The following is a 25085-nucleotide window of genomic DNA, read 5'->3' as shown; positions in this document are numbered from 1 at the left end:
CCTACTACTTTGTGTGCACTTTCAACTTCACTTTCCACATCTCAGTGTCATTAGGACGAGCAATAGCAACGGGCGACCCTTCTGTCTGCAGGATGATTGTGTCTATAGAGGCCATTTGCAGTCCGTCAGAGGGCAGGTATGTTATCTCCATTCCACGAAGATTATACCATATACATAATCACCAGCACTCCCTATCTCAATATGGTCAGTTAATAACTGTCTTTCCAAAGACCTCAAACAATTCAGGAGCTGTTGCCTTGCAGAAAGTTTTCACCACTAAAAATGCTCTTAGAGATAGTGGGGGAAAAGAATCAAATTAAGTCATTTCCCTCCTACCCTTTTGCTACCTACTTGGAAATCATTAGTACAAATGATAGTTAGCCTAGCAATAGCAACGCAATCCAAACAAGCACATCCATCTCAGTGCACCATGTCGCTGGCTTGGGTATTCCACTGGCTGCTAATTAATAGTGACACACATTAATGGCCCCAGGAGCAGGGTCAGCACAGCATTACTAGTGCTGTAATGCAGGCAGAAATGATAGATATGAAAGTCTTTCCTCCAAATCCAAAGAAGAAGGGGGGAAATGCAAGTCACTTGGCAGCAGGTCTCCCAGGGAAGCTGTTCTAAAGTAGCAGCCTTCCTAGACCGGAGAGAAGAAGAAGAGGCTGAAGGAAAACAAGTTCCTGCTTCCGGGTTCCTGAGTAATTTTCTGTTGAATTCAATGGAATGTGACCTTAGTCCTGAACAAGTAAAGATCACCACCACATGGAGTTGAGGGCAGGATGGCAGGCTCGGGATGGAGCTAGGCTTTTATTCTGAAACCTTTCCTCTGAGAGTCCCTAGGTTGGTTTTTACTGAAAAACACAATGAAAATGAGAACTAAAAAAAAACAACAAAAACAAAAAAACCCACCCATGGCTTTCTACCACATCGCAACTATAGCTTGAACTGTGTGGCCTGAGAATCAGCAGCTGTCCAGAAAGGGGCTTTCAGGCCTTTCTTAAAAGAAATCCCCCTTAGACTTCTAGAGAGTCCCAGATGGATTCCTTGGGACCCTCTATAGAGGAACAATGGCATTACTTGGCCAAGATTACCCAATGATCTAGTGCCCTCAGGCTTTGTGGGGTTCTGAACCAGCAGCAGGTGTTCGGGAAATACTTGCCGACCATATGAAGAAGTCTACCCCAGATTTTTATCCACGTGGTCCTGCCTAGTCCATCAGATTACAGTCTGCACCTATCCTTGAGCCATGTCCAGAGGGGCAAAAAGATGAATCTGTGATGGGGCTGGTGGTGAGAGGGCACAGAGTTCAGGGAACAGGGGGAAGGAGGAGAGGAGGGCTTGGGGTAATGAAGTGCAGCTTGGAGGCCTCAGGTACCTGTCAGGAGAGAAAAATGGAATGACTGTTGGTGGAGGGATGGCAAAGACAAAGGTGTCTGCCTGGAAACCTCAGAAGGCGACCTGGGGGCCCTTCTCTTCTGGGGAGGAATGAGAATCCAACCCCATCCTCTGATGTTTCTCTTTTCTGTTGCCTCTTCCCCGAGTCTCCAAGGGAAGCAGACTGTTTGTTTATTGTGCACAGCACTGCAATACACAAACAGATTGACATAAATTTATGCCAGGCTTTCTTGTTTAAAAACATGAATTATTCAAGAAATATTACAATATTAATTAGAAATCATTAAAATACGAGTGTTGGGGGAGGGAGGAACGAGATGGTGCATTAGCAAAATCGCATTTAGCCCAAACATAAAGTGTGCCAAAGCCGCTTAATCATTGTTTTGATAGTCAAAATACCATAACACCAGTTTCACAGAACGGGGGAAAGGAAGGCTCTTGGAAGCCTCTGCTTCCCATTATTATTGGTGAGATTAATTATTTATGGAGCTCCAGCAGTGTCCTGGGTGCTCCAGAAGACACAAATAAGAAGAGGTTTCTGCCCGAAGGGCATAGGAGAGAAATCAGAGCAGCACCAAGTTCTGACACACAAACCCAGCCAGTGATTAATGATCAAGAGGAAGAGGGGCTTTTGCTTTGACTTTTCAGTTTGCTCAGTGTTTTGAGCTTTCAGCTTTCAGAGGAATCACAAAGTGAATGTTGTTACTAAAGAAGGCCACGGAAGATGTAAGCCATCGGGAGCCCTGTGAGTGAGAGAAATAGATAAACCTGGAAGGTCAGTGTCCCATTTACAAAATACGGAGGGTGGCAAAAAAGAACCAGGATATTGAAAGGCATTCACTGTATTGAGTGATCTGGGTCTGGAGGATTCACTGGTGATGGTGATTATTTCATACCACAAACTACAATTGTGACACAAAATGCAAACTGTAAAGTTTACAACACTGGTGACTGTGTATTTTCCTATATACGAATATGACGTTGACGCTGACATACGGTGATTGTTTAAAAAGGGACCTCTGTGATTAATACAACAGAGCATGTGAAAGGCAAGACCAGGAAACACAATGAGTCAGTTTATCTCAGTCCTAAGAGGGGCCATCTCGACAAATGAATTAACTATTTCATGGTGGTAGGGTATCATTCCGAGGCTGTGGCAGTGGGACACAAATAGAATCCTCGTGACCTTAATTGATTACAATAGCTTCCACTCAGCACCAGAAGAGGTGAATCAGTGAGCAAGTGATTATCACACCCTGCAAGATGCAGGCAGGACAGAGTGAAAGCAGGTTTGCAGAGAGCCAGGATTGGAAACGAGTTCATCCCCTTGCCCCATTTAGCTTAGTGCATGCCCAGCAACGGGTCGTGGTCATGCCCGAGCACCACCAGCACCGACTTTAAGGCGTGGAGACGGGCGTGACCGAAGGAACCCTGGAATCTTTCAGTCATACCCAAATTGACAAGATCTTAGAACCCACCAAGCAAGGATAGTCAGGCTATGCTGTCTCGCCCTTGTTTAGAATAAGAGCCTATTCCGTTGCATGATAAAGAGCACCTAGTCTCGGGCTCCTGGACCCCGCGGCGAGGACTTTGTCTTATTCCCTCCCCATCCCCATCCCAGGTCAATTTCCACCTATGAAGAAGAAGAGCTGGAAGGTAGGGTTTGAAGCTTTTATGGCTGGAGTACAGAGACAGGAAATCAAACGGGGCTAAATGGAAACATGCAGTAGCTGAAGGAGGAGGAGTGAATCCAGACACCAGGAAAGGCAAGACAAACCCAGAAAAGCCAGTCTCAAATACAAGTTGGGAATCTAGACACACAGCAGTTCAAAGTCTTGGGAACAGTCATAATCACAAAGGAAGAGACGAGTGAATTCTCCAGGGCCTGCTCCAACTGGCTTTTCATTTCTTTTCGCAATTCTCGTGGGTGTTTCCTCTCACAGAGTGCCCTTAGTTGCTGAGGGAGCTTCTGACAGACTGCACAGGCCCCGGGATGCTCAATAAATATTTGTGGGGTGAATGACTCAATGATTTTAATTTCGGTTCAAGACCATCTAGGCACCAGCAGATGTTCAGGGAATCTAAATTAATGTACTTCCCACTCGACATATATAAATTGACTGATACTACTAACAGGATGTGGAGACAGGGGTTGGAACAAATGTGACTATTTATAAAAATCAAAGCTAAGTGAGGCAGTCAAAGAACCTTAGAAGTTGGGTAGTTCTCCAGACTCATTAGGCAGCCTCCAAACAACACTGGCTTGTAGCATTTGCATCGGTTCCTCACATATCGGCCAGTATTGCCTCATGTCCCGTCTGGTACTGACCCTGTTCTTTTTCTTGTGCATCTAAACCCTCTTTCTCTCCGCTCTGCTAAGACAGGAGAGAATCGGTCTTCAATCACTCGATTTCACGTACAAATATTATTAACTAACTCTCTTTTCGTCTTTCTCAAAATATGCACACACACAAACGCATACACACATACACACCTTGTGTTCAAAAGGGGAGGTTAGTATATTAGCTTTTTCATTAGATCCACTTATTATTATTTTTTTTTTAGGAATGTTAACTTCTAGGAGTGGGAAAAAGAGCTGTTTTTAAGGCTGCAATAATAGCTGTAATAATAGACCAGAAAAACAACCGGCAGAATAAAATAAAGGTACAAATCCATTTGGAAGAGAATATAAGTCTAATGGGATACTTGACCCCACAAACATGACCTCAGTAGCTGATCAAAAACATTGTGCTTTCCAAGTAGTCGGGATGCAATTTAATATGGTAGTAACTGCAGAGGTTATAAGATCAACTGTCACAGTCTGAATTTCCTTGAGTTCATGTTTACAAGCTCTGAATACCTCTGCAGGATAAAAAGCTCAAGAAAAGCATGCCTCCACTTGAAGAAAAGAACTCACCAAATGCTTCTCGATTCATTTATTAACTCATCAGGCATCCAGGTTGAATTCAAGTTCACCCATCTAAGGCTCTGTTTCTGCTACCAAAGCAGAGTACCGGGGAGAAGCAGGAACAATAATGACAAAACTTGACTCGGATGGTCATGCTCCATCCAGTTAACATTACGGACTAAAACTCTCGCCCCATACCTATACCCTCTGGGATGTAATGTAGGCCAAAGAAAAGTGTGACACCTCTCAAAAGGGAAATTTCACGATGAGTCGAAATATGCTTGTACGCCACGTATACACACACTCGGCACCATGTTCTTCATGAATATAAAACACTCTTAAAAGTTAGGGTTTACTTGAAACTGTCTAGGCGTGCTCCCGACTGATTCATTAGAAACTTCTGGGATCCAGTGGGATCTTCTGGGGAAAGGAAACATATCCCAAAGTACCCTGCCCATCAGTGGAAGTAGGGGTCAGCCTACTTGAACTTGAGAATCCTCAGAGTCACCTTCACGACATGCCTCTGAGAATACAGGTGGTGCTCTGGGGCCCTGCAGATCCCAGAGCAAAATCAAGAGGGAGGGCTGCTGTGTGGGGGCCAGAAGGCCCGCCCTGGGCTGTGTACTTCTTACTTTTTTATTAAAAACAAAACAAAACACTCTTCAACAAGGAGGCCTGGTGGTTTGGTGGCAGTGGCCTGGCAGCAGCCTCAAAATTACAGACCTTTGTGAAGACCCTGAGGGGCAAGACCAGCACCCTTGAGGTTGAGCCCAATGACACCACCGAGACCATCAAAGCCAAAATCCAAGACAAAGAGGGCATCCCTCCTGACCAGCAGCATCTGATCTTTGCGGGCAAACAGCTGGAGGATGGCCACGCTCTCTCAGACCACAGTAGCCAGAAAGAGTCCACCCTGCACCTGGTGCTTCGCCTCTGGGGTGGCATCATTGAGCCTTCCCTCCGCCAGCTGGCCCTGAAATAACAACTACGGTGAGATGATCTGCGGCAAGTGTTATGCTCACCTGCACCCCCACACTCTCACCTACCACAAGAAGCACAGCCGCACCAACAGCCTGCACCCCAAGAAGAAGGTCAAATCAGACCCCTCCACTGGCTCTTCCTTGCTTGCAGGGGGGCCTCTGGCCTGAGCCCCAAGGCCCTGGGGCCTCCACTGAGTTTCCTTTTCATTGAAATAAACCAACCAACCAACTTCAGGAAATGTGCATCTTGCCTGTTGCGAAGGTTCTTACCTGTAGCACAGAGCTTCAGTCAATCCTGGCCTCAATGCAAACCCACAGCGTCCCATCCATGTCTAGACAATGACACCATGAGGATTTTCCATCATTCTCCTCCAGCCATTCTTCCACTCTCCCGCAACATTCTCAATACATAGACTTCTAAATGTTAAAGAGTCTGGATAATGCTAATTAGAAATAGGGTATACCATAACATAAACTGACATAGTCAAAAGTCGACAGGATGCCTGTATTTAAATGTGCCAAAACTGTAGCAAGAGGTGGTTCTTTCTACTCTGTCATCCTATGAAAAAAATGCTCCAGAGTGACCACCCACAGATGTCTTTAGATGTCTCGTCATCCTTAATTCTTCCCTTTGGAAGCCTAGCATGATGGTAACTTCTCCAACCTTCTGGTTTGAGATTGGGATACTTTATATTCTGCCCTGGTATCACAACTGCAGGTAGAATCTCTGCAGCAGGAAGAAAATAACCCGGGGTCTCAAAATGAACCCCACGTTCCAGTGTTTCTTACTACTTATTAAAAAAAAAAGGCCTCAGGGAATCTGCATCACATCCATTGCAAAGGTTCACAGAGAATATGATTGCACTAATATCAGTGCCAGGCTTGGGTGGCCTCTGCAGACAAAGGAGCAAAAGCCACATAGGGTCTTAATTTCTCCATGCTGAAAAGCTACACCTCCCTAAAATTAAAGCCAAGAAACCAGAGCAGAGGAGACAAGTAAATATCCCCTTTCCCCGTGGCACCTCCTGCCTAATGGGAATCGTAGTTAATGATCTGAATCGAAAGCGAAGTCTTGTTTTATGGAATGCTCACTCTTTGTTAAGCAAAGCTGTTTGGGCAAAGGACCATTCTATTGATTTAAAAATTGATTTCTTTTTTCCCCCTTCATATAACTAAAACATGACTCACAAATCACAGCTCTTTTATTCTTCTGGCTACAACCTAGGCTGAATCTCTCCCAACCTACTCACCGAGGGACGTCTGATGGAGGAAGTGGGAACATTTGGACAGAGATTGTTCAAGATTCTATTAAAGGTTTCAAGTGGCTTCCTTTGAACATTTGGTAATTTATATTTCGAGTCCCTTGGTGTAATTATTGTAATTATCATTAATCATCAACTTCCAGACCCAATCGAAATACAGAACATTGGAAAGGTCAAAGCAATGGAGAATTCTACTATTCTTCACAGAAGATACGAGGCATTAACATTCTGATGCTCCACTTGTGTGACAAAGATTGTAATGAAAACAGAAAATAGCACAAGATTAATGTGTTCTCATGATAAGAATCATCATAAGGAAAAGAGAAAGTGGAGCAAACTTAACCCACTCCTGTCACAGAGGCAGGGTGATGAGATGGGTTGAGGCTAAGGGACAGGCTGCAGCAGCTTGGCGTGACCCTGCTGAAGATGATCATGGCTTCCTTCTTTTGTGGAGTCACAAGAGATAAGAAACCAACTTTGGAGCACTTTGGACAATTCAGTGGACTCCTGGTTGTCTCTCCGGCTCCTTCCCCAGATAGCTGGCCCCAGATCAGATCATTCACTTGACCTTCAAAGCCACATCACAACTACCTGTTAGAAATCCACCTACATGTCAAAAACAGGACTCCTCGTCTCTTCCCTGAACCGAATCTATCCCCTGTGGACAAAATAGGATAGTGCTGGAAGGTCAGATTCCGGAGGCACCCACACTGTATTCAAATCCCAGTTTGGCCACTTATTACATGATCCTGGGGAAGTTGCTGGCCTTTTCCTATTTGTAAAATGTGCTTAATAAGATCTGCTCCACAGTGTTATTTTAAAGATAAATGAGGCAATATACCTAAACTACTTAGCACATAGAAAGTGCTCAATAAATGTCAGCTATTTTTTATAGTACAAGTCCTTTATTATTATGAAGTCTATCTAGTTACTTAAGCAGAAAAAGATAAGTCTGGGAATTATTCTCTATTTCTCCATCTCGGTCAGAATGGGACCAAATTCGGTCAATTGTACTCCCTTAATGTCCCTCAAATCTTTTTGTTCGATTTTCATTGCTTCTGCCTTGACTCAGACCCTTACAACTCTTCCCAGTATGAATTTAATTCTCATCTTCCTGCCTCTATACTTGTCTTGTTCTAAACCATCAGCCACACTGGAGCCAAAACTCCCTTCAAAAGCACATTATCATAATGCCCTTCTCCTGCTTAAATTCACCAGTTGGCTTTCCAGCCCTGGAGCCATAGCTCCAATTCCATAGGAGGGCACATGTGGCCCCCGTGATCTGGCCCCAAACTCTCTCCTTCCCACCGTCACTTTTCCCTGACTCCTCCACATTCCCCATGTTCCAGACACGCCACGTGTCCTGCAACCCCAGCACACTCTCCTCAGCTTTCTTGCCTCCTATGTCAGTGCTGTTCCCCGCATCTGAAATCAGTGTCCTCCTACATCCGGTCAGCCCCTTCTAGTCCTTGTATGACTCAGCACAGGCACCATTGCCTCTCAGAAGCTCTCCCTGAGCCTCTTCTCCCTCGTGTATGTTACATGTCCTCACAGCACTTAAAATACTCTTCTGTCAATATTTATGTTGGACTTTATTTTATGTAGGTCCCCACCCCCCACTGGGCTCTCAACTCCTAGAAAATAGACACTGTTCTTTCATCTCTGTAAAGCCACTTCTTAGCCTTGTGTCTAGCATATAGGAGATGCACAATAAATTTTCTTGAATAAATTCACACATCTTTCTGGTCTCTCTTGCTATCTACAATTATGAATGAGAAGGGAAGTGAAATACAGTTGAAGTACTTCCTTTTTGTTTCTTGCTAACCATTAAGATGGGAAATGAGTTGGGAAAAAATCCTAAAGTTAAAGGGAAAATAAGGATTGTGGATTATCTATGCATTTCCAAGATTATTCAGGTTCTTTGCATGGGCTGCTGACAGAAGACAGTGTGGGTAGGACCTGCTGAAATGTACCAGCAGGCTAAAGATAATTGTACTAATTTGCTGAAATTTGTCCCCCTAAATTGCCCCTGTATAATAGAGAAAGGAATGAGAGACATTATGAAGAAAACTTTTAAAAGCAAACTTTTTTTTTTTATCTCAGCAGAGATGAAGGGGAACTGTACTATACAACTAGTTTTCTGGAAGTCCATTAAGGGAGCCGGCAGGGAAAGCCATAAAGAACAATAACTCTACCTGACAACACAAAGGTATGGAAGCCGAAGGAGGGTGTGCTATGTGTCTTTCTGCCGGAGGCAAACAACCACCATGAGAATGGTAAATACTATAGCTGATCCCTCTGTTTTGTTTTGGTTTGGTTTGGTTTTTGTTGGTTTTTTGTGTTTTTTTTAGATTTTTTATTTATTTGTTTGAGAGAGAGCGAGCATAAGCAGGGGGAGGGGCAGGCAGAGAGAGAAGCAGGCTCCCTGCTCAGCTGGGATCAATCCCAGGACCCTGGGATCATGACCTGAGCCAAAGGTAGATGTTTAACCAACTGAGCCACCTAGGCACCCCTGATCCCTCTGTTTGAAGAGTCTCTCTCTACACTCCTACCAATGAGAGAGGAAGACGAATTTCTTAGTAGGAGAGAGGTGACACATTCCACTCAGAGGACTCCTGAGCATCCCCTGGGGCCACAGACCACCGGAGCTTTGCCAACAGACAGCCTCTAGGACTGGGCTGACCAGTTTGGCTATTGGCTACTGGAGGCTGTGACAATTGAGAAAAACTAAATCATAGTCAGGAAAAGCAGCAAAGTTTGCAGCTGGAAAGATAGTACTGAGTTCTGAGGGGAGAAACAAGGTCAGAAATGGGAAATAGTATTACATCAGAAGCCGGGTGTGAGTGTGAAATTGAGCAGAGGGATTCAGGGTGAAGGCTGTGGATGAAGCAGAGGGGCCAGCAGGCAGGCTGTGTTGAATGGGGGTGGTTTGAGTTCTTAAAGGAGCTGGTCAGGATGAAGCAGCAGGAACTCTTCCACAGAAAAAGAAGAATTTTAAAGTTACTTCAAGTAACTCCGTGGCACCACAATGAGGAAATGGAGGGAAATCCGTCATAAGGCTGGAAAGTAGAGGGACATGGCCACACAAAGGAAAGAGGAAAAACTCAGCACCCCAGAAGCTACATAATGAGTGTTCACGCTGGGTCAGTAGCTTTAGTAGCTACCATCCTGTCTTCATCTCAAGTGCCTGTAGGCTCCTGATAAAAACCCCTGTTGGGCTCAGACAATTCCTCCCACCTTCTGCTTAATCCTATCTCAGCTGTGATCTGGCCTTCCCTGCTCTGGCTATCCCCGTCATACTGACCAATCCATCTGATGGTCTCCCTTGCCTTTCACTTCATCTCCATAAGAGGCTGCCTCTCAGCTCCCCTCCTCTGAGCTACGTGCTCCACAGCTCTTGTGCTGGGACAGGCCTCCTGGACGCTGCACCCTAACCAGGTCCAGCCCAGAGAGCAGGGTCTCCTCAAGCATGTGCACATGTGTTGGAGAAGATGCTCAATAAAATTCTCAAGTGAAACGAGACAAAACTACTACTCATAGCTCTATAAGGAAATGATGTATGGTTGTTGTTAAAGAAAACCAAGTTTTGAGGAACTGGATGGTGTGCCAAGTGCCTGTACATGCATCTGATACGTAACAAAGAGTTCTCTGAAATACATTCCATGGTGTATTTGGTACCAAATCCTGCCTGGAAACAAAGTATGACTTCCAGGGAATGGAAGAAAGGTGAATTCTGGGAATGTGGAAGTCCTGGGTATGAAAATGAAAGTCTTAGAGGAATAGGATATTCAGCCCTGATTCTAAATGATGAGAGGGGTTTTGGCTGAAGGAAGAACACACACAGAAATAATAGGATTGGGAATTAGGAGGAAAACCTTTCAGATGGAAGTTTCCAATTGAGCTCATCGAGACAACTTAAAAATAAATATAGAGGCACACTGCCAGATTTAACTGTGTAGCTAGTTACTGTGGTAGGATGATGCCCCAAAAAGACCAGTGGAGTTAAAAATATCCAAATATTTTAGATGAAAAAACACTTGAAAAGAAGTCACAACCAATATTGAAAACCTAATTAATGATAAGTAAATCAAAGTTGAAATTATAAAAAAGATAAAAGAGTAAACAATAAAATATCACTAAGATTTAATGATCTGATAATCATGATTGAAATGCCACTTGAAATGTATACCATATGGATTAGGAATAAGCCCATTAGAAGGAAGCATTAGTAAGTCTCATTCTCTGTAGTCTAAAAGGGGATATCCATCTCAATCCCACTTCCCCCCATGGTTATTAGAGGGGTCGACAGGGTAAATACTAGTGGCTAATGGGATGCATTCTGCCATCCCAGCAAACCCAGTGCTGGCCCCTGAGTTTTAACAGAACCAGAGAGATTATGTGGTTAGATGCTGAGTACAGGTGAAAAGATCATAATCCTGGAGGCATGCAAAATTAATACCCAGTATCAGCACTGCAAACAAGCCATGTGGGATACAAAAATATTCAAAAGATACTGTGTGAATACAAAGAGTAACAGAGCCAGTTTGGAGTGCAAGGGAGAACCAAAGCCATAGTCATTCACACAGTAGTTAAGAATGTGGACTCTGAAGCTAGGTTCAAATCCCAGCCCCATGAATTACTGACTGTACACTTTGGGGTAATTTATGTAACCTCTGTTTGCCTTGTAAATGTCCTTGCAAAGTAGTGATAGTAATCGTACATATTCCTTAGGCTGCTGTGGATTAAGTTCAATCATGGAAAGCACTTTGGAAAATATGGAGCACTAGGCAAGCTACATATTTGCTATCATTGTTATCCTGTACAGATTATACATTCTAGAAATCTAAACATAAAGCAGAAGCTAACATGAAACTCAGGGGCTTATTAACAGGTCATGGCAACACTAATTGAATCAATAGCTATTTTTAAGTGCACACAATATGGTGGGCACTTTGCTAGGTACTTGAGACAGTACAGTAAATGATGAGACCGTATCAAGGAGCTAGAGAAATTATAGACCCAGCAGGCTGGGCATAGAAGTGAGCAATGCAGCATTTTAAAATTAAAGGTTTTCTTTCCTTTTCCTCCTTTCCTGGAAAACAGTATCCCAAAGCCACTAGGTGAGACTAATGGAGGATAGTGAGGAGAAAGGCAGGCAGGGGCAAGGGGCTCTGTCCTAAGAGGAAACTCCCCTTTAAAGGAAAAAAAGACCCCATCCTGTTATTCTACACCACCCTGGAAGGAGCCCTCCACCCTTTCCCACATGAACAACTACCTGATAGGCAGATGAGCATGGGGACAAAAACCTGATTGGATAATAGGCACATGGAGGGTTTTTCAGATTAAAACAGCCCACCAACATTCTCATAAAAACCCCTAGACTTAGAAACTCCAAGGACAACCCTCTTGGGTCCCCTGCCTCTTTGGGATCTTTGTACTATCACCCAATAAACTTTGTTTTGCTGCCCACCACTCTTTGTCTGGTCTACCTCTTCATTCTTCCAAGCGGCAGGACCAAGAACCATGGGCACTAAAGGAAAAGAAATCCTGAAACGAGACAATCCGAGCTAGCTTTTGGGGAGAGCCAGGATTTCTGAGAGGTAGATGTTAGAGTCCTTGAGAATGAGAAAGGGAAGGCTTAAGGGGGTGGTGGTCATGGGGCGTCAGAGCCTGACTGGGGTGAGGAGGTCGGTCATCCAGGAAGGGAGGGGGAACCACAGCAGGATGTCACATACAGAACAGATGAGCAGGGCATTACATGCAGAGGGACTGATCAAAGCAGTGAGGATATTAAGGCTGACGGGAACCAGGTTTCTCACTGATGAAGAAGAAAGTTACAAATAAAGAGAGAACACTAGAATAAACCCTGTGATGTTGGCTTGGAACTGGATGCATCCATGTGAACTCCGATTTTCCACGAATATAGATAAATACAGATTGATTGCCAACAAGATACGCCATCACCCAGTAACACTTCAGTGCATGTTTCCTACAACCAAGGACATTCTACATGATCCCGATCAAGAAAGACAGGCTTTCCTTCAGGTTTTAAGTGCCATCAAGCAATGTAGATCTGTGACAGCAGTTGGCCTTGAGTCAGGGCCGGGAGCAGAAAAAGAGGGGAAAAAAGAGATCACCCCCACTCTCAGTCTCATGGGACAGGAGCCCCTTATTCCAGTTTTCTGGTCAGAAAGACTGGCTTCTCCCAGAGATTGTGCTGCCTGCACCTACTGCAAAGTTCCCTGATTTGGCCTGCTCTTGGGTCCAAGGTGGGAGATAAAGGAGTCTGCGGGGAAGGGCAACTCATTGCTGCCTTACCGGTTGTTCATGGATTAACTTTCCTCCTCATTCCACCTACTACTGTTTACATTTCTGCCCTTAGGGTAGTTGTGTTTTCTGTATTTTAACCAGTCCTTACTTGTTACCACAGGAAGACATAGACATTATAGGCCCTACTCCATCCTGGCAGAAATCCCAGCATCTTTTCTACATCTGTCCACAGGGAAGGCCAGCTTCATGAGTATGCAATCTGTGCAGTCACATGGGGCCTAGTGCTTAGAAGGGCCCTATGCTTGTTTTCATGCTCTGTTGTTGCCATCTTGAAATTCTTAACATTTTATCTTTGAACTTGAATGAGTGAAGTTCAATGGAATAATGGAGCACGTGCATGAGCTTAGGAGATCCACCCAAGATGCATGGGCACTACTATTTCTTGCTACCATGAAATAGGAGCATTCATGATGTCTCACGAATACAAAATTCCAGGAGACTCACAATACATGAGGGACTCAAAGTGGGACTCAAAGCAAGTACAAGGTAAGTGTATTATATCTATAACTGAGTAAACATGGGCACTGACATCCCCAAGAAGCCATACTTTCTGTTAGAAGCAGAACTTTTTTTTGAACGCAGAAAGAAGACAATGGTGTTTTAAGAAACCCAAATGACCAAAGAAACCTGTCCTGTCCTTCTTACCCATGTTATTCCCCTATGTTAGCCAACAATGGACACTGAAAATGATGGCTTAGAAAGAAAGAGACAATAGTTCCTTTATAAAACAGTGTCTTTTCTTTCAGTCCATTCTGACTCATCAGTAGGGAAAAGCAGAGAGTATGAGGATGTGAACAAAGAAGGAAGTGAAATAAAAACAGTTGAGTTAGTTTTGTGCAGCATGCTCACTATTGTGATAAGAACAAAATACACATGCACAAATGGTGTCATTTTGGTGATGCTACATCAGAGTTAAATGCTCTTATATTTGCATTTAAAACTGGCATTGCCCTGGGGCACGTAGGATCCGACTAGATCTCAGCTCAGGTCTTGATCCCAGGGTTATAAGTTCAAGCCCTGCATTGAGCTCTGTGCTGGGTATGGAGCCTACTTAAAAACAACAACAAAAACAAAACAAAACAAAACACACAAAAGAGCTGGTATTGCCCAATATAAAGATAAATGGTAAAGCTTATGCTAATAATTTAACATTTTAATTTTTTTAACTTAGAATGACGCTAAATAGCAAATAAAAAATACTATGACAAGTCGAGAGAGAGTTACCAGAAGAAAGGAAAGAGCTTCGTATTGAGTTTCTTTTAATGGTGCTTTTTTTCCTGACTCTTGAACAAGGAATGGGTCCTGAATTTTCATTTTGCACTGGGTCCTGAAAAGTATGTAACTATCCCTGTCTGTCTGTTTTGGCCTGAATCCAAATCCAATTTTGGATTCTCCCAAGGAGCTCTCAGTTTATCTGATATATGTTCCTCCTCGCTCTACCTACCTAATAACCCCTCTCCACACCTCCGATCCAGGAAGGTTAGCCTGAAGGCTAAAATTCAGAATACCCAAGGTGAGAGTAAGCACTGGACCCTGTCAATATCCTTTGGGGCAGGAAGTTTGACTTGTTAGCCATTTTTTTGGCTTTAGATCTTTGCAAGAACATGGCCAGTCCTGTTTGCCTATGTCGGAGTAAAATGCCTAAATAATCCTATCGGTGCTAAACGAAATTGACTCTCAATCTATGCCAGAATTTGCCATCATGGATTCTGTGGAATGAGCCTCAGGTGTGAAATCAGGAAGAACTAGGCTTGGCATGCTATTTAAGATTGTGTGTTTAAGCTGCAGTAGCAACACCAGCTTCCAAGAACTGTGCTTAGGGTTGGTTGTATGACAAGACACACAGCAGCACACAGAAGTTGCTCAATAATGCATCTATGTATTTGCACTTGGCTATCGGTCGGCTTTAAATCATTGTCCAAATAGCTCATGAGATTTATATTGTAGTTCTGTCACTTTTCTCAATCTAGAGACCATTTGAAAAACAATGCAGCCGTTGTAAAGTGCCTGGTGAAATAATGCATACTACTAGGGCCTGAACCTATATACGTGGCTTATTAGAATGATCAGATTCAAAGAGTTCAAGAGGTATCTTGAATTAATACGTTTCCATGTCCTTCTCTTCTTACCTTTACCATTTTTCTCAAGACTTCAAATCTGAGCATTTTCCTTTGTTCTTATAAAACCATGGGAACTGATCAAATTCTGCCACACTTTTCAAAACTCTTCTGTCGGTTCGCTGTTATGCTTTCTTCCCACCTGATCAAATCAACTTATGGAATGTCTTGACTTGTAAAGTTCATAGAAAGAAAAGGACTCACCCGCTGCTAAAATGATGAGAACACTACAGATGGCCATGATGAGAAAGAGCACTGTTGTTTTAATCTGAGCAAAGTAATTAATCTAAGCAAAGTTGTTTTAATCTAAGCAAAGTAATCTAAAAATGCTAACTACTGGTCCCTAGTTTGTTGTAACATAAACTTTTTTTTTTTTAAGAAAGATATTTTCCAGCACCTTAAGCTTATCCTTTATCTATATCAATTTTTTTATCAATTTTATTTGATTCTATTAGATGCAATTAGGGTACAAAAAATAAATACACATGTTTATAAGTTTGAACCCCTTGCATTTACAACTTTAATGGGTTTATCTGTCTTAGCTTGTGTTTCCTATAATATTCTCTAGGACAGAAGAAAGACACACTAAGTGACATGAGCTTAAAATAGGAAGGACAAGTCTTACCCAAAGAAGTGGATGATTTACATTTGCCATGTAAATGCAATTTTTTGCAGTTATGTCCCAATTATTTATGGCATTAAGGGACAGGGATAGCACAGATGAAAGAATCATAGCATCTCAGGGTTGGAAGTGCTTAAAGGTCCTGTAGTTCCATCATTCATACAATGGTTAATTTAATTCCATAGCCTCCTTCCTATACCAAGTAGACTTCCAGCATGTGCTTGAATATCTTTAGTGATGGCAAAAGGCTAGCTCATTTCACCCTTGAATAATTCCATTAGATTTTGGCTCAATCTAAAGGACATACCTTTCTATCCCTGTGTAACTTCTATACCTATTCTTTGATAATGGAAGGCAAGGACCATACTTTTCAATCTTTGTATCTCTAGTGCTTATGATAGTGCCCAACTGACACACAGTAGGATTTCATTCTGTGTTTATTATATAGAACTGAAATACAGATCCAAAAATAGTGTCTCCCGGGCCATCTTCTCTCCAGCTCTTTAAGAATTGCTCCCAGTCATGACTTCAAACTCCCTTATCATCCTGGCGCCTTCTACTGAAGGCACTTTGCATTCTCTTTCTAAGTATGTTGTCTCCAAAATAAAACAGAATATTGCAAGTTTGTTCTTTCAAATACAGAGTGTAATATACTTGCAACTCCATCAACCTAGAGACAATTTTCAAATAAAGTATCCTGTGTCAGCAGCTACCTCCTACAGAAGGACACTGATGTTAAACCAAGGCCTTTACCAAGGGCCACTGCTGCAGAACTCTGTTTTCCTGAATTATATTCATAGATTTTTAATTTGTTTTTATTTTTGTGGACCAAAGCATAAAGCTTCAATGTAACTTTGCTAAAGACTAGAAACATCTGGAGATGGTGAGCAACAGATCAACGCAGGTTTAACCCTGACACCATTTATTACTGGCTATGTGATCTAGACAGAGAACTTCCACCTCTCTGAGTCTCCTTTTCCTTTGTTAATAGGGGATAGGAAGTCTGTTATTTAAAAACTGTCTTTTGAAGGACAACTGGAAGAATAGAGATGCCATTTAGTGAATTAGGAAGACTACAAAAGGAGAGATTTGATAAGTGGAGGCTTGGCATTCCTGGAATGCCTATTAGGCAATGGAGTGGTGGTGTCAAATACACAGTGGGAAACACATGCCAGGATTCGGGAGAAGGGTCTAGACTGGAGATATAGATTTGGAAGCTCAAAGCTATAGATCTGTATGAGTCATGAGACTTGGTAAGTTTCCTAGAAATGAGAATAAAGAAAAGTGTACTTGGTCCCTCCAATATTGGGAAGAAATAGCAATGGAGACCAAAAAAAGAGATCAGGGAGGTGGGAAGGAAACCACAAGAAAGTGATGTCCTGGAAGAGAAGCTGATTACCATTGCCTTCTCTTATCCTGCTGAGAGGTTGGATAATTCCAAGAGTCACACATTGGTTCCAGTCTCCAGCTCCTAGAATACTGCCTGATATATTGTAGGCCCCAATGAAATGGTAAGTATTATTCTCTTATTTTATTTTTTAAAGATTTATTTATTTATTTGAAAGAGAGAGAGCAGGAGGGAAAGGCAGAGGGAGAGGGATAGAGAAAGTCCCAAGCAGACTCTGCACTAGGCACATGGCCTGTCGCGGAGCTCGATCTCATGACCCTGAGATCATGACCTGAGCTGAAACCAAGAGTCGGTCACTTAACCAACTGAGCCACCCAGGCACCCTAGTGTTATTCTTTTAGATCTTGACTCAGTCATCCAAATATTTATTATGTCTTCTGGCCTCAATAGTTTCACCCATTCATGGATTTAGAACAGAAATCATGACAGATGCATAAGAAAGAATTTGCCAGGGCTAAAATTGACTGACTAACCAGCACCCCTTTGGTACAGTTGCCAAAACCAACATTTAATGGTAATATTCACTCCAAATTTCTCCCTTTTGCTTAAAGGAATAGCATGGAAGATCTTACCTATTGCCCTGCTACTGAAAAATGTTACTTGTAATCAATTCTCCAATTTTACAGCTTAATAAGTTTATCTAAAAGAAAAAAAAAAGAAATTGGGTTTTATCTGATACGATTTTTCCAGAGGGAATTCATGCTGACTCCTGATGATCCTTTTAACTCTGGACATAACATCTTCATAATAACAAATTTTAAAAACTCATAAAAGACTGAAGACGAGGGGCACATGGGCACAGTTGGCTGAGCATCTACTCTTGGTTTCCGCTCAAGTCATAATCTCAGGGTGGTGAGGTTGAGCCCCATGTTGGGCTCTGTGCTCCATTTGGAGTCTGCTTAAAATTCTCTCTCTCTCTCCCTCTGTCCCTCCCACTCATGCACTCTCTCTCTCTCAAATAAATAAATTAATCTTTAAAAAAAAAAGACTGAAGACAAATTCTTTGGCTGGTTTATGTACTTTTATCCTACCCCTCTTTATCTTTTAAAAACTAAAAACTATACTTTCCCATCTTCAGTATATCTTTCATCTGCACTCATTTTTAAAATTTGATATCAGGAATGTACTAGGACTTTCTCTCTCTAACAGGGCAGCATATAGTAGCCATAAAGGTAGTGTTATCTAGTGAATTATAGGAGAGTAAATTGCTGACACAACTTACAAATTCAAGAAGCTCAATGAATCCCAAGCAGGATAAACACAAAGAAAATCATGCTCAGACATATTATGATCAAACTGAGGAAAACCAAATACAAAGAAAAAAATCCTGAAAGCAGCCAGATAAAAACAACACATTACATATAGGGAAACAACACAAATTGCCACAAGTTTTTCAACAGAAATCATGGGGCCTAGACAGTGAAAACATCTTTTAACCACTGGGAACAAAAAATAAACAACTGGACCAAAAAAAAAAAAAAAAATCCTATCAATTCCCAATTCTATATCCATTGGAAATATTTTTCAGGAATGAAGTTGAAATAAAAACATTCTCAGATGAAGGAAAACTAAGAGAATTTGTCACCATCAGATCTGCTCTAAAAGAAATGCTAAAGGGAGTTTTTCAAGTTGAAGAAAAATAGTATCAGAAGGGGAACTTGAAACTTTAGGAATGAAGAAAGAGTGACAGAAATTGTAAACACTTGAGTAGATAACATAGCCTAGTTTTCTCATTTTATGTTCCTTGTAATATGTGTGATTCTTGAAAGGAAAAACTTATAACATTATCTGGGGCCAGGGTGCATTGAATATATACAGATATAACATGTATAAAAACTATAACAAGGAGGATAAGGATAAATAGGACATATATGGTTATAAGGCTTTTACAGTTTACTTGAAGTGGTAAAATAGTCATTATACATACTAGATAACTAGGTGTCTATACATAATCCCTAGAGCAATAACTAAAACTTAATACCAAAAGATACACTCCAAACATTAATGCATGAATTAAGTGAAATACTAAAAATATTCAAGTAACCTAGAAGAAGGCAAAAAAGAACAAACAAACAAAAAAACAAAAATTCAAAGGGAATACACAGAAAAATAATAAAAGGGTAGACTCAAATATTAACATATCAATAACTACTTTAAATGTAGATGATCAAAATGGCACCAATTAAGACAGATTGCTGGACTGGATTAAAAAATTAGATCAAGCTATAAACTGTCTACAAAAACCCACTTTAATTACAATGACATGGTAAAACTAAAAGTATATAAAAAGACACCGTACACACTAGCCCAGAAAAAGCTGTGTTGGCTATATTAATATGAGAAAATGTAGATTTCAAAATGAAGAAAACTGGGATAAAGAGGGATAAATAGGTACATTATGTAATGATAAAAGGGTCAGTTTCCTAAGAAGATATAACAAACCTAAATGTGTATGCACCTACCAGTGGAGAGCTCAGAATACATGATGCAGAGACTGACAGAACTAAAGGAAAAATAGACAAGTCTGCAGTTACACTTAGAGACCCGAACACTCCTCTCGTGGTAACTGATAGTAGATCAATAATCAGCAAGGACATGCGAGACTTGAGAAACAGTCTCAAACAACTTACCCTAACGACCTCTATGGGACACTCCATCCACAAACAACAGAATATGCACTCTTTTCAGGTGTATGTGGCACATCAGTAAGATCCACCGTATTTTGGGCCATATTTGGAAGTTAAACCACGCATTTCCTATTTCCCTAACCACCTGTTTGGCAGGTTTTAGGCACATAATGTGGGACAGAGGTTGAGCACAGCTGCTTGAAGAGGCAGCTCAGAGTGACTAATTTGCAACTTGAAAAATTCAACCTCATATATTGCCCTGAACCGGGTAACCTATGTAACATATCCTAGTGTATCGCTCTTATACATACAAATTAATATGAAAAATAGATGAGCTAAAGTCAGAGTAAGAAGCAAAACTTTGGAATTAAAGTGTATATCGCTTTAAAGCAAGTAGTACTGATAATTATAGATGAGTACTGCTCATTCAAGATGCCCCTTCTATTCAGAAATACAATGGACCCTTGAACAGCATGGGTTTGAACTATGCAGGTCCACGTACACATAGATTTGTTACAGTATAGTACTAGAAATGTATTTTCTCTTCCTTATGATTTTCTTTTTAAGATTTATTTATTTGAGAGAGAGAGAGAGAGAGAGAGAGAGTGTGTGTGTGTGTGTGTGTGTGTGTGTGTGTGAGGGTGGAGGGGCAGAAGGAGAGCGAGAGAGAATCCTCAAGCAGACTCCCTGCTGAGTGGGGAGCACGGAAACCCCAGGGGCTCGATCTCACTCCTCAAGATCATGACCTGAGCTGAAATCAAGAGTCAGATGCTCCACTGACTGAGCCACCCAGGCGCCCCCCCTTATGATTTTTTTTTTTTATAAATTTTTTTTTTTAAAGATTTTATTTATTTATTTGACAGACAGAGAGATAGCGAGAGCAGGAACACAAGCAGGGGGAGTGGGAGAGGGAGAAGCAGGCTTCCCGCTGAGCAGAGAGCCCGATGTGGGACTCGATCCCAGGACCCTGGGACCATGACCTGAGCCGAAGGCAGACGCTTAACGACTGAGCCACCCAGGCACCCCCCCTTATGATTTTCTTAATAACATTTTCTTTTCTCTAGTTTATTGCCAGAATACAGTATATAACACAGATAACATACACAATATGTGTTAATTGACTGTTTCAGTCATCCTTAAGGATTCCAGTCAAGAGTAGCCTATTAGTGGTTAAGCTTTCAGGGAGTCAAAAGTTATCGTAGATTTTCAGCTGAGCAAGGAGGTGGGGGTGGGGGGCGGGAGTGATGCATTCAGCATCCCTAACTCCATGTTGTTCAAGGGTCAATGTACTGTTGGTTATAATGCAAGTTATGTTTGGTGCTTGAAAGTAATTACAATCCTGGTATTTAGAAACTACCCTTTCATCTAAGTGCTTTCAAATGAGAGAATTTTGTTAGAATCATCCAGGTCACAGTTACCATACACCAGCTCTCACATACCCTCTTGCACGGATTCTTTCCCATGCAATACCTCAGACCGCCATTAACACAGTACCCGCTCTTGATTAATAAGAAAAGGAGCTTAGAATGTGTTTTATCATCTTCAGCTTCCTGGTGTTTGTCAAATACTCTTGTTTTACAAGAAGTAGTTTTCTTGTAGGGCTGTGAGTGTGTCTGCATAATTTTTCATCAAGGCAATAATGTAGGATCCTAAATCACAGGCATTCTTTGCAAGTCCCTTAAGTGTAGTGTAATTTGGAACCGGCAATCCATTTCAAATTCGGTGAATTAAAGGGGAAATAGCCAAGCACGAGTTAGAGGAGCAGGCCCGACTCCCACACCTGCAATTTCAACCAAATGACATAAAATGCCAAGCCATTATTCTTCCAATTTAGCTTCCTCAGCTTTCATGTTCAAAACCAAATTCATTCTAAAAGTAATCAAATCAGATAAGGCCCTGGGTTTGGGGGGAGGTGGGTAGAATGCTAACGATGCAGCCAGAGGAAATGGTCGGAAGGTTCTGGTGTTTTAACATTCAGGTTATTTTATGGAGCACATTTTAAAATGATTTTTTTTCAGGTTAGTTTAATTGGAGTATCAGAAATCCTTTCATCTGTTTTGACAATTGAAATGATGATGTGCAGCCAGCAGTGTGTTTATACTGTTAGAGATAGGTATATCCATATGGATGCTCTAGCTACTGAGAATTTAAAAGGACAGGAGCAGCTAAAGGCCGATTAGCCATGGAGAACATTAGCTTCGATGCTCCTCATACAGAGCCAGACATTACGTCAAGCATGACAAGCCACTCTAGCATAAAAGTATTAGCGGCCTCCAAGTCTCGGGCTTACCCTTAAGTTATTTCATTAAAATACAAAATCATGTTGACCTAATTTTTTGACAGGTTTCAAAGAGAGCAAAGATCTCCTCTCTTGCTGCACCTACCCTTTCTTCCTCTTCATCCTGCCGCCACTCTGGGGAGTTTACCAGTTTCAAGTCTTTGCAGAGTGCCAATCCCTTTTATTTTAATCAAGGTAGAAGCTCTGGCTTTAAATGCTTTCTCCCCTCATCTCCAAACATGTATGCCGAGACTCTTCACTGACAGGAGAACTTCTTTCAATAGCGGTAACTCTTAATGTCCTTGGGGGGAAGAAAGCTACTCAGCATTCAGCGGAGAAGCCGGAACCGCCTGGATCGGTCTCATTATGTAGGCCATATGCAATAAGCCCCGGTACCTAACAGCTGCTGGTGGTAGGATTAAGGGGAAAATATTTAATTTGATGCAGGAGCACGTGCGCGTGATTTCAGCTGGAGCTCTTACCTGCTCCCTGGGGTGTGTGTGAGATATATGGTATAACGCAGAAATCATTTAATTGTGTCAACACAATGTTAGGATGTTTGTTTAAAGTAAAAATTAGTTTTTGCAGCATAAATTGATTAGTTGACAGGCTACTCGACTGTCACGGAGGCTACTGGATACAAAGAAAAAAAAAATTGGCTTGGTTAATCTGAGCAAAGGGGAACAAGTCCTTTGAGATCCGGGGAAATACAAGCAATGTAAATGCGGATTAGTCTTTGTGTTCTGTAAATCAATAAAACAACAGGGAAGTGTGAAGAATAGGCTAGATCATCTATCAAACTGGTTTTTATTGTGTTTCTATTTCTATCCCTAGTAAACATGTGCCTTCAGTTTCCCGTGAATAAAAGCATTTGACAAAGGAATAAAAATGGACTGGAGTTCACTGTAGATGCAGTGCCAATGACAAAAGGGGTGGGGGGGGGGGGCTGTCGAGAAAAGATGAGAATCAAAAAGGCTGCTTCCTGCAATCTCAAAGCTAGATCATTTTAAAATTCTCAGGTGACAGGTGGTGAAAGTGAAGATAGATTTTATATATCTACTGCAATGAAGACTGTACCTTATGCAGAATACTAATCAGGATTTTTTTTTTTTTTTTAAGGCAATGGCATTGTCTTAACGGGCTTTAAAAGAAATAGAGGTGCACACATGCACACACACAAAAGAAATCAGTTAAGGAAGGCTTCTGTTGCATCCGAGATTTCTCCCCCCTCATCACTGTTAATCACAGAAGAAGTAACGAACGTGCTAAAATAAGAAAACACTAATTTTGTGGCCCATTGAAGGGCCCTGCTCTTTTTCAAACGGTCCTCGTGTTCTTATAAGCCCTCTTTCAAGGCGAGTATTTCACCTGATTGCTTTAATTGAGGGGCTTCTTTTATTTGTGTTGACAGTCTGCATCATCATTGTGTTTTACCTTTCGGTGCGCGCAGCATCTCCCTGTAAGCCCTGCGCCCCACGCCACGCGGTGCACTGAGCTACTGCAGAGAACGTGGAGGGGAGAGAAAATGCGGGCTTCAGAAGTGAGGAGCAGCGCGTTAGATGGCAGTAGTCGAGGCGAGCGAGGCAGAGCAGTACAGATCTTGCCTTCCGAGTGTTTGAAAGATGGGGGTGTCTTTGTGGCATTATCTTCCCAGGTGCCCCAGATGGCACAGTGTACTTCTAATGGAAAACCATTCATCTGGCCCTGGGACTGTACGTGTTGTACATCACGATGGTTCATGGAGGAAACGAGCTCAGACAGCTTAAGCAGAAGGAGCAGAGCCTGTGGTGGCGAAGGCATAATGGAAGAGAGGCACAAAAGGGCAGGAGAGTGAGTCAGAGGCTGGGGAAGGGGAAAAGGCTGTTATTTCTGTGTAATTCCCCAGGATCCACTCCTGCTTGGGTTGGCTGTGAGAAAAAAACCAATTCAATTTGAAGGTGGTTCAGGGTAAATGAACCAGGGAATTGAGCTGCTGGAATCTAATTAGGGACCCCCCAAATTACTACTACCTGCCCAGCAGAAAAGTCAAATGGCTATAGCAGCCAAAAGAGTTAAGGGAAGTTGGCAGAATAGCAGTCCAGAAGGAGAAGGTTTGCAACCCTTCCAGATTCTCTCTCTAAAACTCTTAGAAGTTATTTTTTTTTTTTAAATGCTAATGCCATAGACAGAGAAGACTGCAAAGCAGAAACTGTGGCCACAGAAAGGGCAGATGTAGGATCCCCGAAATGTGAAAGGACAACACGGTCTCCAATCCCTCTGGGGAAAGGTGAGACCGCGTCCCCTAAAGGGAAGCTTCGTGAGGACCGGCACCTGTCCTCTAGTGTGTTGGGAAAGCACATTACCCGCCCTGTAGAGAGGGATGACAAATGCCACGGGGATTCTGACGAAAGTACGAGGAAAGATGGGGGCTGTGCCTCAAGGTCGGCCCTGGGAGCTCATCCCTGTGTTCCCTGGCATCACACGGTTCCCTTCAGCCTCGGCATATCTGCTTCGTCAAAGGCGAGCCACTTTGGGGCCTTGTGTATTTCTCCTGGAGAAGAAATGTAACAGGATATCTGAACACAGGCTGCTGAAGAGAGAACTGCACTGGGCGTCAAGACCTCCAACGTGGTCCTGACACTCTCACTAGTCTGTGTAACTTGGGGAAATGATTTTGAGGGTCATTTAGGCTCATTTGTAGAATAAGGAGTTGGCTTGGACAATCAAGATCTATGATGGCTTCTAAATCCGAGGATCCTCCCCTCAAAAAGGTCACATACTTGTAATGTTTTTGCAATTACCTATAAACCCACTTTGGTACAAAAGACATGGAATTAACCCCCAGAACAATAAAAGAGCCAGCAGCTGCTGTCGCCTTTGAAATTGATTTCCATCCTTCCCCTTACTTCAAACCTTTACTCACATGGAACAAATCAAAATCTACATAACAGGCAGACTGTACTTTTATTTACTGTAGGGCTATTGCCACCACAACTGCTGATTTCTCCCCAAAGCCTTATAATAACTACAGTTGCCTCGATTTCATGCGGACCCTTGAGGGTGGAAGGGAGCCCATCAATCCAAAGAAAAGAAGCGAAATGGAATATGTTGCCCTTTTCCACTCCAGCCGGGAAAGTAAAATTTACGTTTCAAGATGTCAATTAAATGAGCA

General features: G+C 42.3%; 1 pseudogene; it reads left to right on the top strand.

The window, feature by feature from the left end:
• Nucleotides 1-587: 587 nt before the first annotated feature.
• Nucleotides 588-21836, top strand: LOC123840770 (ubiquitin-ribosomal protein eL40 fusion protein-like; annotated as a pseudogene).
• The last annotated feature ends 3249 nt before the right edge of the window (nt 21837-25085 follow it).

The sequence above is a fragment of the Mirounga angustirostris genome, unplaced genomic scaffold (assembly GCF_029215605.1).
Source record: "Mirounga angustirostris isolate CCGP_5_RB_7025 unplaced genomic scaffold, mMirAng1.0.hap1 SCAF_9, whole genome shotgun sequence".
In the NCBI taxonomy this organism is placed as follows: Eukaryota; Metazoa; Chordata; class Mammalia; order Carnivora; family Phocidae; genus Mirounga; species Mirounga angustirostris.
The sequence above is the reverse complement of the archived record's forward strand: the minus strand, read 5'-3'. Positions and strand labels throughout refer to the sequence as shown.